Consider the following 13660-nt stretch of genomic DNA (forward strand, 5'->3'; position numbering starts at 1 on the left):
CACACACTTAGTATAATGCATCTCAAGTAGATGTTCTTTCTTTTTTCCTTTTTTTGAACAAGTAAAGAAGACAACTCCCCAATAAAATACTGAGAACCTGGCATAAGAGTTGACCAGCCCTCCTTCTCCAAGCAATTCACAGAAAATAAGTCATAGGGATTCCTAGAACCTTAAGCCACTGAGAATCAGCCTCGCAAGTAGGAGGGACTTGACATGAGAATGGGGCTATAGGAAGTGCTGGATGAAAAAGTTCTATTCCTGATGTAACACATTGAATATGATTGGGAATTGTTAAATGAGAATGACAAGGGTAAGAATGTTTATAAAGGAACTCCAAGATTTCATTTAGCATTTGAGAGGATGGTGGTGTTAATTGCTGAGAGACATTTTAAAAGGAAGAATGTGGGGAAAAGGGGAAAAATCAGCTTACAGTAAACACCTTTATGTGCCAAGCACTGAAGTAGGCACTTCACATATATCCTTTCATTTAATCTTCACTGAAACCTGTAAGGTAGATGTTATTATCATCCTCATCTGACATATAAGGAAACTGAGGTTCAGAAAGCTAAGTAACTAATGTAAGATATTACTTTCTTAAATATTAAGACGTGGGCTTCCCTGGTGGCGCAGTGGATGAGAGTCCGCCTGCCGATGCAGGGGACAAGGGTTCGTGCCCAGGTCCGGGAAGATCCCACATGCCGCGGAGCGGCTGGGCCCGTGAGCCATGGCCGCTGAGCCTGCGCGTCCGGAGCCTGTGCTCTGCAACGGGAGAGGCCACAGCAGTGAGAGGCCCGCGTACGGCAAAAAAAAAAAAAAAAAAAAAAAAAAAATATTAAGACGCTATTCAAACTTGCTGCCTGAAAACTCATGATCTTGCTAATACATCCTTATGGATTACCAGGGATATTATCACAGAGAAACCTCATTATACCCTGTTATGTAGCTATTATTAGCCCCATTTTACAAATGGGGAGATTGAGGTTCAGAGGGAGGAAATGATGTGTCAATAGAACTAAATGGAGAGAGTCCAGGCTCTGGAGGCAGGTAAGTCCTAGATTCAAATTTCAGTTTTGTTATGTATCAAGTAAGTGACTTGGGTTTTTAATTCTCTTCTGTAATGTAGGAATCACATGCTTTATGAGGTTGCTGTGAGGATCTAAAAAGGCAAGACATGAAAAGTACCTGCATGGCATGAATTCTCAATACACAGTAGCTGGTAGTTTTGTCATTATTATACGACTTATATTTCCTTTATGAAATTAAATGAAACAATGTAAATGGTATAGCACACTACCTACTACATAGTAAGTATTCAATAAATGATAGCTATTATCTTATCGTTAGGTATCAAAAATGGCCTTGGCTGTCTCTGACTCAAAAAGCCACAAGAGAAGCCCTGTCCAGTCTTGCCAGCAGGATTTCCTCCATAATAAAACTCTCTGAGTTCACTCAGGTGCAATCTGATCCTTCCTCCCCTTGACTCTGGTAACCACTGGTATTCTACCTTTCCTGACCTCCTCCTCCCCCCAGGCTCAGGACAGAATAATATCCCTGTCCTTCCTCTGAAGGATGTAAGGCGGCTTAAATAATTAACACTTGTGAGGTGCTTTGAAATGAGAGCACAGAACACCATAAATCCCAAGAATTAATTCATAAAATCAATGGTGGGCTTGACAATTATATATGTCATATTTGTTCAGCTGTGAGAATGGGGTAGAACGTCAAAGTTTGGAGTGTGGTCCAAATCTCTCAAGACTAAGGATTTCCTGCAACTCCGTATTGTCTGTGTTCTCTAAGGCTAAGATTGTAAAGTTCCAATCTCTTAAACACGGCATTAAGAATAGTTGCATTTTATTATGACTGTTTTTTTTTTTTTAAAAAAAAAAAAAAAAAGCTCTCCACTTGTCAGGTCTAACCTGCCTTGCAGTCTGGGTTTAGGAAGGCAAACGGTGGAATGGAAAGCACACAAGACTTGGAATTACCAGAACTTTCTTAGAGCTCTGGTTCTGTCACTCTCTGGGAACATTTTAGTTCATTATTTAACCTATCGTAGTCTTCATCTCCTCCTTAGAAAAAGAAAAAGGCTAATAATAGTTCTAGTCATTCAGGTTGTTATAATGAACTAATGAGATGGTGCTTATACATTTCATTCACCGGAAGTTTACTGAGTATCGTATTCTGTGCCGCACTTATATTAGGTAATAGCAATCAAAAAAAAATTCCTTGGTCTCATAGAAAACAGACTTGTGGTTACCAAGGGGAAGGATGGACTGGGAGTTTGGAGTTAGTAGTATATTCACAATATCCTGGGATAAACCGTAAAAGACAGGAATATTAAAAAGACCCTGTGCTCTAGAGCCCGCAAGCCATAACTACTGAGCCTGCGTGCCACAACTACTGAAGCCCATGCACCTAGAGCCCATGCTCCACAACAAGACAAGCCACTGCATGAGAAGCCCACGCACCGCCACAAAGAGGAGCCGCCCCCACTCACCACAACTAGAGAAAGCACGCGGGCAGCAACAGAGACCCAATGCGGCCAAAACTAGATAAATAAATAAATTTATTTTAAAGAAAAGAATGTATATATGTGTATAACTGAGTCACTTTGCTGTATAGCAAAAATTAATACAACATTGTAAATCAACTGTACTTCAATAAAAATAAAAATTTTTTAAATTCCTTGGTCTTAATAATGCAAAAGGACAAATAAACTGATGATTGCAATAGGGTGGGCTAAGGCCTTGTCACTCCAAGTGTGGTCCATGGACCAGCAGCAGCGTTGTCATCTGGGAGATTTTTGAAAATGCAGAATCTTGGTCCCCCCCAGACCTATTAAATCAGAATCCACATTTTCACGAGGTCCTGGGGTATTCCTATGCACGTTAAAGATTGAGATGCACTGGGCTCAGGGCAATGCTAAGGTAAGTACAGGGTGCTATGGAGAATGTAAACTAGATAAAATATAATGCTGCTGTTATCTAGGTGGGTGGGGGAGGTGGGCAGTGAAGAGAGGCTGGTGGAACTTGTGCATTCAATCCAAAGAGAGGGATATATGTAAAAGCACAGAGGTATGAACCAGCGTGGCAGCTTCAAAACACTACAAGCAACTCAATATTTCAGCATTGGGATTAGGATTTTATCAATAAAGTGCTATTGATCGTTAGTGGTCCTTAACATTCAAACATAACCCCTAAGATCCTTTCCAAGATGTTTATTTCAGAATGCACTACATGCATATCAACCTGCCTCTGAACTTCAGCTTTAACTACAAGTGTTTCTGTTGTATAAACTGCAAATGCACTTCCTGGCAAGAAATCTCCAATAGGAAATAGAGGGTCAGGTTAAAATCTATCATCTGTGGCCCCTCAAACGTGTTTGATGTTGTTGAGAGAGAGAGATTGGGAAGAGGGTAGGAGAAAGGAGGAAGAGAAAGAAGAAAGGAAAAGAGGGGAAAAGAGAGAAAGAAGAAAAGAAAAGGCACAGTTCTTTTTGGATTAGCTTTTCCTGGATCTTCATGTCTGAGTCTGTGTTCTTCATGGTCCCTTTCATCATTTGGATCTTTTCATTCTCTTGGTCCTTTATTGAATTCAACTTTGTTACCTTTTGTACTTAGTTTTAGGGATGCTTTGCATTTGTTCAATATATTTAAACTTGTCCAAACACCTTACATCTGGCTCACAAGGCCTTCATGATCGGTCATTTGCCTGCCTTTCATTCAATTCCTGTTCCCAATCGCAAACAAAACCATTTTCCCTTCCCAGAGAATACTCAGCTCTGTCCCATTCAGTCCTTTTGAAATACTCTTTCCTCTGCCTGAGCCCCTTTATGCTCAGGAAAATCCTCATTCTTTAGTAGAGACAGTTGCCATGGCTACCACCTACTTAGGACCTATTACATGTACTCAACAATTTTTATTCACTCTTTTCTAATTACTGGGGATGCAACTGTATTATCTGCAGCTAATTCCTTGTCTCAGGCTCTGTTTTTCTAGGGAACCCAAACAATAGCCCCCAAAATTTGCCAAACACCTTCACATTGATGATCTCATTTTAACCTCAAACTATCCAAGATTGTATGTATCAGTTACATTCGACTTTAATTTTAAGCGTTGATCATTATTAACTGGATTCAAATATTCATTTATTCAATAAATATTCCCTGAGCAACTACTATATTCTAGGCACTGTTCAGTACAATTTATTACTCTACTCTCTGACACTTCTGTAAATTCTGCGATTTAATCCTTGCATTTTATGTTCTCAGGCTCTTAGATTTAGTTGGTCTTTGTAGTCACCTCATCCAGCCTTTGACCCCACACAGAGAGGCCCACCCAGAGCACCCTTGACTATGGTCAGTCTCTGCCTGAACACTTGTAATGAAGGAGGAATACTTCCTCCCTCCTTTATTATATTCAGCTAAAATCTACCTACAGTGTCTACAACCCACCAATCTGGTTCTGCTCTGTGTTCCTTCACAGAATGTCAGGGGTTGTTTTTATGTCATTTTTACAGAATCATAGCATAGAATTATTAAATGAAACTCAAGGATCATCTTCTACAATTTCCTCATTTCAGATGGGAGTATTGAAGCAACTTGTCAACAACAAACCGCACATTAGTGAAATGTCTGCAAGTAAAACCTCCTCAGTTCTAGGCAGTGCTCTTGCCATGACAGTGCATGGTCTCTCATTCATTCTGAGTGATTTACTCGACATGGCAGCCACTTGTGCACGTTTCATGTGTGTGTTCTTCCTGTTGTTTCCACTAACAACTCTTAGCTTTGACAAGACTTGTTAAATAAACACAGATTCGTGGCTTCAGTATGCCTTATTAAACACTCAGTTGATTCTAATCAAAGTTATTAAATTATTTTTCTAGTTTCTATCAGAACCATGATTATGGAAGACCAACTTATTCATTTAACAAATGTGTATCAATGTATGTTGTGTGTCAGGCATTGCTATGTGATGAGAGTCACAAAATTGAAACAGTCATGGCATCTGCTGTAGAGAAGCTCACAGCAATCAAGTTGGGAAGATACAAACACTAACCTAGAGGTCAGGAGTATGGACTCCAGTGTCAAAGGACCTGCAAGAGACCTAGCTCTCCCACTTACTAATTATATAATACTGGACAAGTTATTTAATGTCAGTATATTTTTATGTCATCACTAGTAAAATAAGGTTATGTAATATAGCATTAACCTCAGTGTACTCTAATGATGATTAATGGCTCAATAAATTGTAACTATCTTTATATGGTACATAATTACCGATTAAGAAGTGATAGCTGGGACTTCCCTGGTGGTGCAGTGGTTAAGAATCTGCCTGCCAACACAGGGGACACGGGTTCGATCCCTGGTCTGGGAAGATCCCACATGCCGTGGAGCAACTAAGCCTGTGTGCCACAAATACTGAGCCCGTACTCAAGAGCCCATGAGCCACAACTACTGAAGCCCGCACGCCTACAGCCCGTACTCCACAACAAGAGAAGCCACCACAATGAGAAGCCCGTGCACTGCAACAAAGAGTAGCCCCTGCTTGCCGCAACTGGAGAAGGTCCACAAGCAGCAATGAAGACCCAACACAGTCAAAAATTTTTTAAAAAGTGATAGTCATTATTATAGTTATTATCATTAATGAAAATTATGTTAATTTAGCAAATGTTTATCATGTTTCCCCTGAGAGGCAAACTTGTATATATGGTTGACATGGATGGGGCCATCCAGACTGCCTTCACGGAAGGACTTTCTGACCAGCTGTGGAGTGTGTGATGAATAGCCTCCAGCTACCAGCAACCTCAGGGTCTACATTAGTTGGAAGAAGCTGTTTTGCCCATAGTCACACCTTCCCCAAGGCAGCCCATATCTGGAGACAAGGCAAGGCAGGGATATAGAGGTCCAGCCATCCGAGTCCAAGTCAGGTCAATTTTAATAAGCAATACATTCCAGCATTCTTCACCAGCTCTGCCCAAGTTGACTTCTCCCTCTGCCCCATCCTACTTCCTTACAGGGACTGATCTTTAGTAAACATGCCACATCCTGAACTCTATCTCCCTGTCTGCCTCCAGAGAACCCAACCTGCAACAGTACAGTGCCCAAGAATATGGACTCTAAGCCACACTGCCTAGGTCTGAATTCCGACCTCTGCTCTCTGGGCTCCTTCAAATGAATCACTCAGTGGAATGTTTTCTTGGTTTCTTCATCTACAAAATGGAAATTAGAGTAGTGCCTACCTCATAGAGGTGTTGTAAAGAACAAATGAGTTCATCTCTGTTAAGTGCTTAGAAGGGTGCCTGGCACTTTTAAGCATTCGGGAAATGTTGGTTGTTATTCCTTCCAACATTAACATATACTGTACCACAACCTGGACACACAGAGGAAGATCAAGCGTGTTGGCTCTTGCCCATGAGGAATTCTATTAAGAATTATGGAAGGCGTGTCTACACGAGAAAGACATTCTGTGGCTGTAGAATGAATTATGTTATGTGAGAATCCATAATTGGGACACAAAATCCTTCTGAGGCTGGAAAAAATATGGGGAAAGTTAATCAGGGACTACTTCATAAAGGAGGGGACAGTCATGGGACTGCACAAAGAATGAGGGGGATCTTGAAATGGGGTTCAGGTCATGCCATGATATCCAGCCTACCTCAATTCTGCCTTAAACAATGGTAGACGTGAACAATAACGTGCCCTGCTGTCCTGCCAGAACATAAAGAACTTTCACTTCTGTTCCTTTTCTGTTAGCTTCTTCACTTCCACGGCAAGACAGTACTCTAAACCCCCAACAATTACCTGAACCCCAAGGTCAGATAAAGTCCTACCACCAAGTTTGCCCAGCTAAAAGCAAAACCAGAAAATGCTACTGCAATTGGATTTCTGAGGGTTTTGCTCAGGAAATGCAAGAGTTATTTTACCTGAACGAATCATGAGGCTATGTCCACCCTGAGTGCTGTGCTCAGGAATTTCTCCCATTCACAAGCTTTACCAGTTAGGGACAGCCAAAAACAAACATAGACAGTATTAGTCTCTTTGAGCTGTTTTTTCTCATAAATTTTATTTACAACACAAATAAAAAGACAAGGTTTGTTACTTGCACTTATAACACATTCAAGGACAGAGTGGGGTGATTTTTACTTTTGATTACCATCTGCTTGACTTATATAGTTTAATAAAACCAGTAATGTGTATATATTCCCCCAATATTCATGGGAGGTCATGGGAACTATAAATTACACTTACACTAACTTGCTTAGGATTGACACCATTACATAAAAACAACTGACATAGTCAACTTTTTTTTTCCTGAGCCTCTGTTTAAAGAACTAAGTGAGAAAGAAAAGTATGAGGAAGGAAAAAAATGTTTTCATTTTACCCCCATGACAATTTTGATGAAACAGAGAAAGTATTATTCCCATTTTACATGTAAGAAGTAAGGAGGCTCACAAACAAAAGAGTAGGACAGATAAGCAATGACCCAAGAAATCGCGACCAAAATGAAACAAACAAACAAACAAAAAAACCCAGAAGCTAGGTTTAAATTTGTGAATTGGAAAATTTATTAATAAAAAAAGGTTTCTGTATAAATTAAATAAATAAATAAAACAAGTGCCCTGCTATGACAACCATGTTGTATGGGAAGAATTCAAGCTTTGGAGCCCAAAAGACCCAAGTTCAAACTGTAGGTCCGCCATCTATTGTTTGTGTGACCTTAGGCTTGTGTTGAACTTCTCTGAGCCTCATTCACTTCAACTGTAAAGTGGTAGGCAGAGAAACACCTGTCTCTTAGACTTGTGAGAATTAAATGAGGTGTTCAATAATTATTAGTCCTCCTTCTTCACTTCTCACCATATTCCCTGCACCTCTCACTCGACCTGCAAGTGAAGGGTTTCTAGGCTCACAAGGTCAAATCCTGATCTCCAACCCCTGTTGACTGGATCACTACAGAGAATAATAGCTCAGAGTCGGGTCCCCAGTGCAACCAGCCCAGAGTCCTAATTCTGCCTTCCTGACCCCTCTGATACCACACAGAAATCCTAACCTACTTCATTACAAACAGCTTCCTTTACAAAGAGAGTGTAACCCAGTCTGGGTCAAAACCTGGAATTCCTAGAATCTTGGCAGTGGAAGGACCTTCTTAAACACCCAGCACAGAACTTTTCCAAAATGAGTTTTACGGATCACTTGTTCCACAGGGTATGAACTAGTGCAATCCCAGGTATAGTATGTCTCCATCGAGGTGTCCCAATGCCCATTTTCATATCAAATGAGCTGAAATGGCTTGCAGTAAACTTATGTTGTTAACTTCATTTTCTCCACCATTTTCAAGCTCTGACTACCATTCCCTTTTTGCAGAAGACCTAATAACATTTTGTAGGATTGGCGCTCCACAAAACACAGCTTCAAAGATGTGGCCTCTGTATCTGTATTAACTCAGATACAGAGATGGCTTCTAATCCACAGAAACTCTTGCTAAAACCTTAAGTTCTAGAACCCAGGAGGTGAGAAGGCATTGACTGTTATCTAGTCCAATGGGTGTGAGGTTCAGAGATGGCAACTGACTTTCCCAAAGTCAGCCAGTAAGCTGGGAGCAAATGTGAGACCTGAACCCAGTTCCCTGGGCCTCACACCAATATTCTCTCTGTAACCACAGGGCTTTTCTGTTTTCAGCCTGGGCCACAAATTGAAGTAAGACGGTTTGCCTAGTGCATCCATTCATTGACTGATTGATTCATTCATTTGCAAATCCACCTGTGTGCAAAAAAATACACTAAGTGCTAAAGACATAAAAGCTCTGGTCTCTCCCAGGAGCTTACACTCTAGTGTGATTTAAGATATATAAACACACAAACAGAACACAATCTGATTCTGCTCTCAGGGAGGTATGTACAACAAAGTAGGAGAAAAGAGAGGTAAGAGACAGAAGGAAAAGCAGGCATCTACCATGTGACTAAGGTCTGGGGAGGAGGATTGTAGAGGACATCCCAGACACAGGACAAGGCTTGTGCACAGGCATGGAGGCCTGGGACAGTGTAGGGAGCTTGGAGACTTGCTAATATGCCTCACTTGGTAACCGAGCACAGAGCGGGAGGCTTATGGTGTTCCCAAAGCTTGGGACCTGTCACTTTCCATCCTACTCTTGTTTATTTATTAATTCATTCAGTCATTTGACAAATATTGATTAGCATTTACATTGGGTTCTGGGTATGTGGGATACATCAACGGGTCCTTTCTACCCACCTTGCCTCCAAGGCTCTACTCATCCCCTCTCTCTCTCTCTCTCTCATGCATGCACACACACACACATCCTCATGTACACACACACTCAGTAATTTCTTCCTCTTGGCTTAATGAGCACAGTAGAGGACAGTAATTGTCCTGAGTGTAAGACAGACTCCAGCAATCAAAACTCCCCCCTGGCCTGATAAAACTCTCCTCTGGCTTTTAAAACTACCTGCCCTCCTGGCTCTGGGCAGTTCTCACATTTATAAGTGTCCACTGCTCTTCCCTGGGACCTTCCCACAGTAATAGCTGTCCTTCAGAAAGTTGTGCTTTGCTCCACAAATGGGAGAGAGTTTAGTCTCTATCCACCGTGCCCACTGGATACTGCAGTATCCCGGCTCTTTTCATAATTACAGAAGCACTTCTTGTAACTCAGGCCCAGCTCTTCGTACATTACCTGTCTGTGAGATTGAAAGAAATGCCATCTATTTTGAGACATTAGATGTCTTTTCTTGTGAGAATTTCCTTTGAGGAGACACAGTATGAAGTGCCAGCAAAGCACTGAGCTTGGTAATCAAAGAGAACTGACTTTCATTTTTGAATGATTTTACCTTTCTGAGACTCTGTTTATTGCATCAGTGAAATGGAGATAGTAGGGCCTTCCCAATAGGGTTATTACTAGCATTAAATAAGATAGCATGGGTAAAGACCCTGAAATACAATAGGTGTGTAGTGACTATTCTAGCCCTTCTTTGGCTTCAACCGTGCAGTGTGTGCTTCTTGAAAAATTGTGAGGTCTCAAGTCTCCAAAGGCAACCAAAGGAAGAATTCACCAAAAGAGAGTGTAATAATTGGCTTCTTTGTCTACTTCCTTGAACTAGTAACTCATTAATGTTCCTGCAAGCTAAATGTTACACTTCCTTGTGCATCAGATTACAAATGCTATGTATCTATGGGAAATTCCACATTTAATTCATAACTTATTAATGAAAACAGAATGTTTCTTCCTGGTTATCCATTTGAAAATTGCATTTCTTACAAATAGCCATGTGTCCCTAAGCTGGTAACCTATGTTCTTTGACTCTTAGTTTTCCCAACATAATAATTATATATGTCATAGAAATATCATGAAGAATGAATGAGATAAATGTACATACAGAACAATTTTTTTCAATACTATTTCCGTGGTCATTAAAAATGAAAGAAAATTAAAACTCTCCCTGCCTACCATCAGTTAGTGTTCAGGAAAATAAAAAACAAAAGAAAAGAAAAAAAAAACAAAAAAAAGTTAGCTGTAAAATAAAGAAACATTCATTATGAATTTTATTACTCCAACTACTGTAAACTGTGTAGGAATCTGAGTTGCAAAGCTACCCATTAAACTGTCTGCTCTTTCCTGTTTAAACAAGGCCCCTCTTGGGTCGTGGCTGCCTGAGCCTTCATGGGTCTGCATCCAGGAAGGAAGACGTTTCTACGGTAACAACTGAGGCCTTCTCTGGAGGTTTGCTGGGAGAGGCCAGGGTCTGGTGCAAGTGACAAACCCCAGTTCCCTTGATAATGTACAGAGAGGTAGCTGCCATGATGTCCAAACGTGAGCAGAATGAGAGCATTCAGGCATGAAATCTCTTTCAATTGCTCATTTGTTTCCTGCGATGGAGAATTCACTTAGTGCTGCCCTTGAGAAATGGCCAATCTAGGCTCAGTGATGTATAACTAATAAATGCTCCAGGAGGAAAGATATTTTTGTGATTTGGGAAAAGAGGTTGTTGATATCCCGTTGTCATTTGGGTCAAGGTTTTAGAAGGCTTAAAACTGTAAGAGATCATAAAGAATAGCCCAACAGTCTTATTTTATAAATTGGGAAATAGATCATGAGAAGGGAGTGGGGGAAGATGGGTTAAAGTCATAGAGTGAGAAGGATGGTATCAAAAAATATCCTAGGGCTTCCCTGGTGGCGCAGTGGTTGAGAGTCCGCCTGCCGACGCAGGGGACATGGGTTCGTGCCCCGGTCCGGGAAGATCCCACATGCCGCGGAGCAGCTGGGCCCGTGAGCCATGGCCACTGAGCCTGCGCATCTGGAGCCTGTGCTCTGCAACCGGAGAGGCCACAACAGTGAGAGGCCCGCGTACCGCCAAAAAAAAAAAAAAAAAAAATATATATATATATATATATATATATATATATATATATATATATATATATATCTTATGCTCCTGTTGAATAAGGCTTGCGTTGTACAATGGTGACTGTCACAATAGAGTGTGGTAAGTACTCAGAGGGAAAGTTGGACAAGAAGCAGTGAGAATATGAAAGGGGGATACCTGAAGCTACCAGTTACAAAGAGATAGAGCTTGAGCTGAGACTTGAAGAATGAGTAAAAGTTGCTGTCATTTATGCAGCATTTATGTACGACAATGTGCTAAACACTTTCTATGCATCATCTCATTTAATCTTCACAAGAGCCCTCTTATGTGGGTACCATTACTAGCCACTGTTTTTAAGATGAAGAAACAGGCCTAGAGAGGTTAGTCACTTTCCCACACAGCTAGTAGATGGCAGACTTAGGATTCAAACCCAGGTCAATCTAATTCCTACACCCAGCTCTTTATTGACTATTGGTATACTGCCTTCTATAAATAAGTGCAAAAGTCTAGCACATAGGTAAGTTGAGGATAGTGTTCTGGTCAGGAAAAAAAAGCCAGCCCAGGCAAAGGCCCAGAGGAACATCACATGCTCCATCTGGTACCTATCAGTGCTTAGTGGCACTACCAATCTCCCACAGCCTTGTCTAGGGATAAGTAAGCCTCACTGTTTATTCTGACTCCTTAACAACCTGGCTCTGGCCATACTGAGACAATCTGACGCTTACCCAATAATAAAAATCCACACACATTTGGTGGCCTGGATAAAGCCCCTGCATCCTCCGTGGAAGTCAGAATACTAAAATCCACTGTGAACCACTTTCTCTCTTACAACTCGCTTTTACAGCCCGTGGGTTTCTGGAGGCTCTCAACATTTGGGTCTCCCTTCATTCTGGACACTCACAGTAGAATTAATTTCCATCTCAGCTTCTTTTCACAGGGACATGTTGACCCTTAGTGCTTAGAGCCAAAGTGGTGCCAGTTCAGTAAAAAAGCCTTTCATGGAAAATCCATGGTGGAGCTTGATGGAAAAAGTGCCTGCCCATGAGGAGGCTACACCAGTCCATGCCAAACAGAGTGAAAAATAAAGAAAGTTATCCAGATGTCAAGGCCAAAGTAGCCACGTTGCAGTAGAAGTTATCCAGGTTATAAGAGCCAACATTAAGTGCTTGCTCTGCAGGCCTTCTTTATATACAGATTCTTATCCTCTTCACAATCCTTCTTTGCCATAGTACAGATGAAGAAAGTTAGTCTCAGAAAGGTTCAGTTGCCTGCCAATGATATAGAGTATTCCTACCCAGGACTCTTTGATCCCCAAACCTCCACTTTTTCACATCACCCCAAAATCATCAATCTAGTGGCTGGTTGGAATTATCATAATTTTTGCCACTATTTTGTTCTGGGTTCCACAGATGCCCATTGGTTAGCACATATGCTGATGCTTTGGCAAGCAAGTACCTTCTGTCTCCCAGGTGCTATACTAGGTCCAGATAATTTAGAGATTGCTTCATTCTATAGGTTAGTTCGTCACTGAACACGTTCAAGGGTCAGTTACGAGCAAGGTGCTGATGCTAAAAGGGTGAGCAAAAGGCAGAAGCAGACCTGCATGAAAACACCCTCACACTGTAGTGGGTGCCATGAAGAAGTGGTACAAGGAGCCATGAGTGGGCAAAATGGGTGGGGGAGAGGACTTGGTGCTGTCATTAAAGTCAGAGTCATCCCCGAAGAAGCCCCTGGGCAAGACAGGGTAACAGTACAGGTGGGGGAGATAAACTGGGGAACTGATGAAAACCAGGAAGAAGAGGGATGAGTAAAGCAGGCAACTATAGGAGAGCGATTCAGTGTTATGTTCGGGTAAACCACCATGCCTGGAAACAGAGAGGAAGGGGAGCTTAACTGCCCGAGGGCGGGGGTGGCTGTAGAGCACCTTCAGGAGGTAGTGATATCTAAGCTGAGAACTGAGGATGCACAAGAATCCAACAGAGGAGGAACTGTTTGGAGGAAACAGAACACACACAGATCCAGAGACAAGAGAGTGTGTGACGTGTTTGGGGAACTGCAAGTGCTTGTAGATGTTGTGGGGACTAAGAGAACAAAGGCAGGCCCAGGATGAGGGTAGGGATGCTAAAGGGAGCGACACTGGTGCTAAATAATAACAGTACTGAAGAACAGTATTCTGTTGGCAAACTCACAGTCAGAGCAGGAGATGTGTCCTCATGTGGATATTATCAAGGCAGATGCCAGCATCATGAGAGGGGAGAGAGGTGGGAAAGAGAAAAGGAGTTAGAAAAGGA

The sequence above is a fragment of the Phocoena phocoena genome, chromosome 1 (genome assembly GCF_963924675.1).
Source record: "Phocoena phocoena chromosome 1, mPhoPho1.1, whole genome shotgun sequence".
Lineage (NCBI taxonomy): Eukaryota > Metazoa > Chordata > Mammalia > Artiodactyla > Phocoenidae > Phocoena > Phocoena phocoena.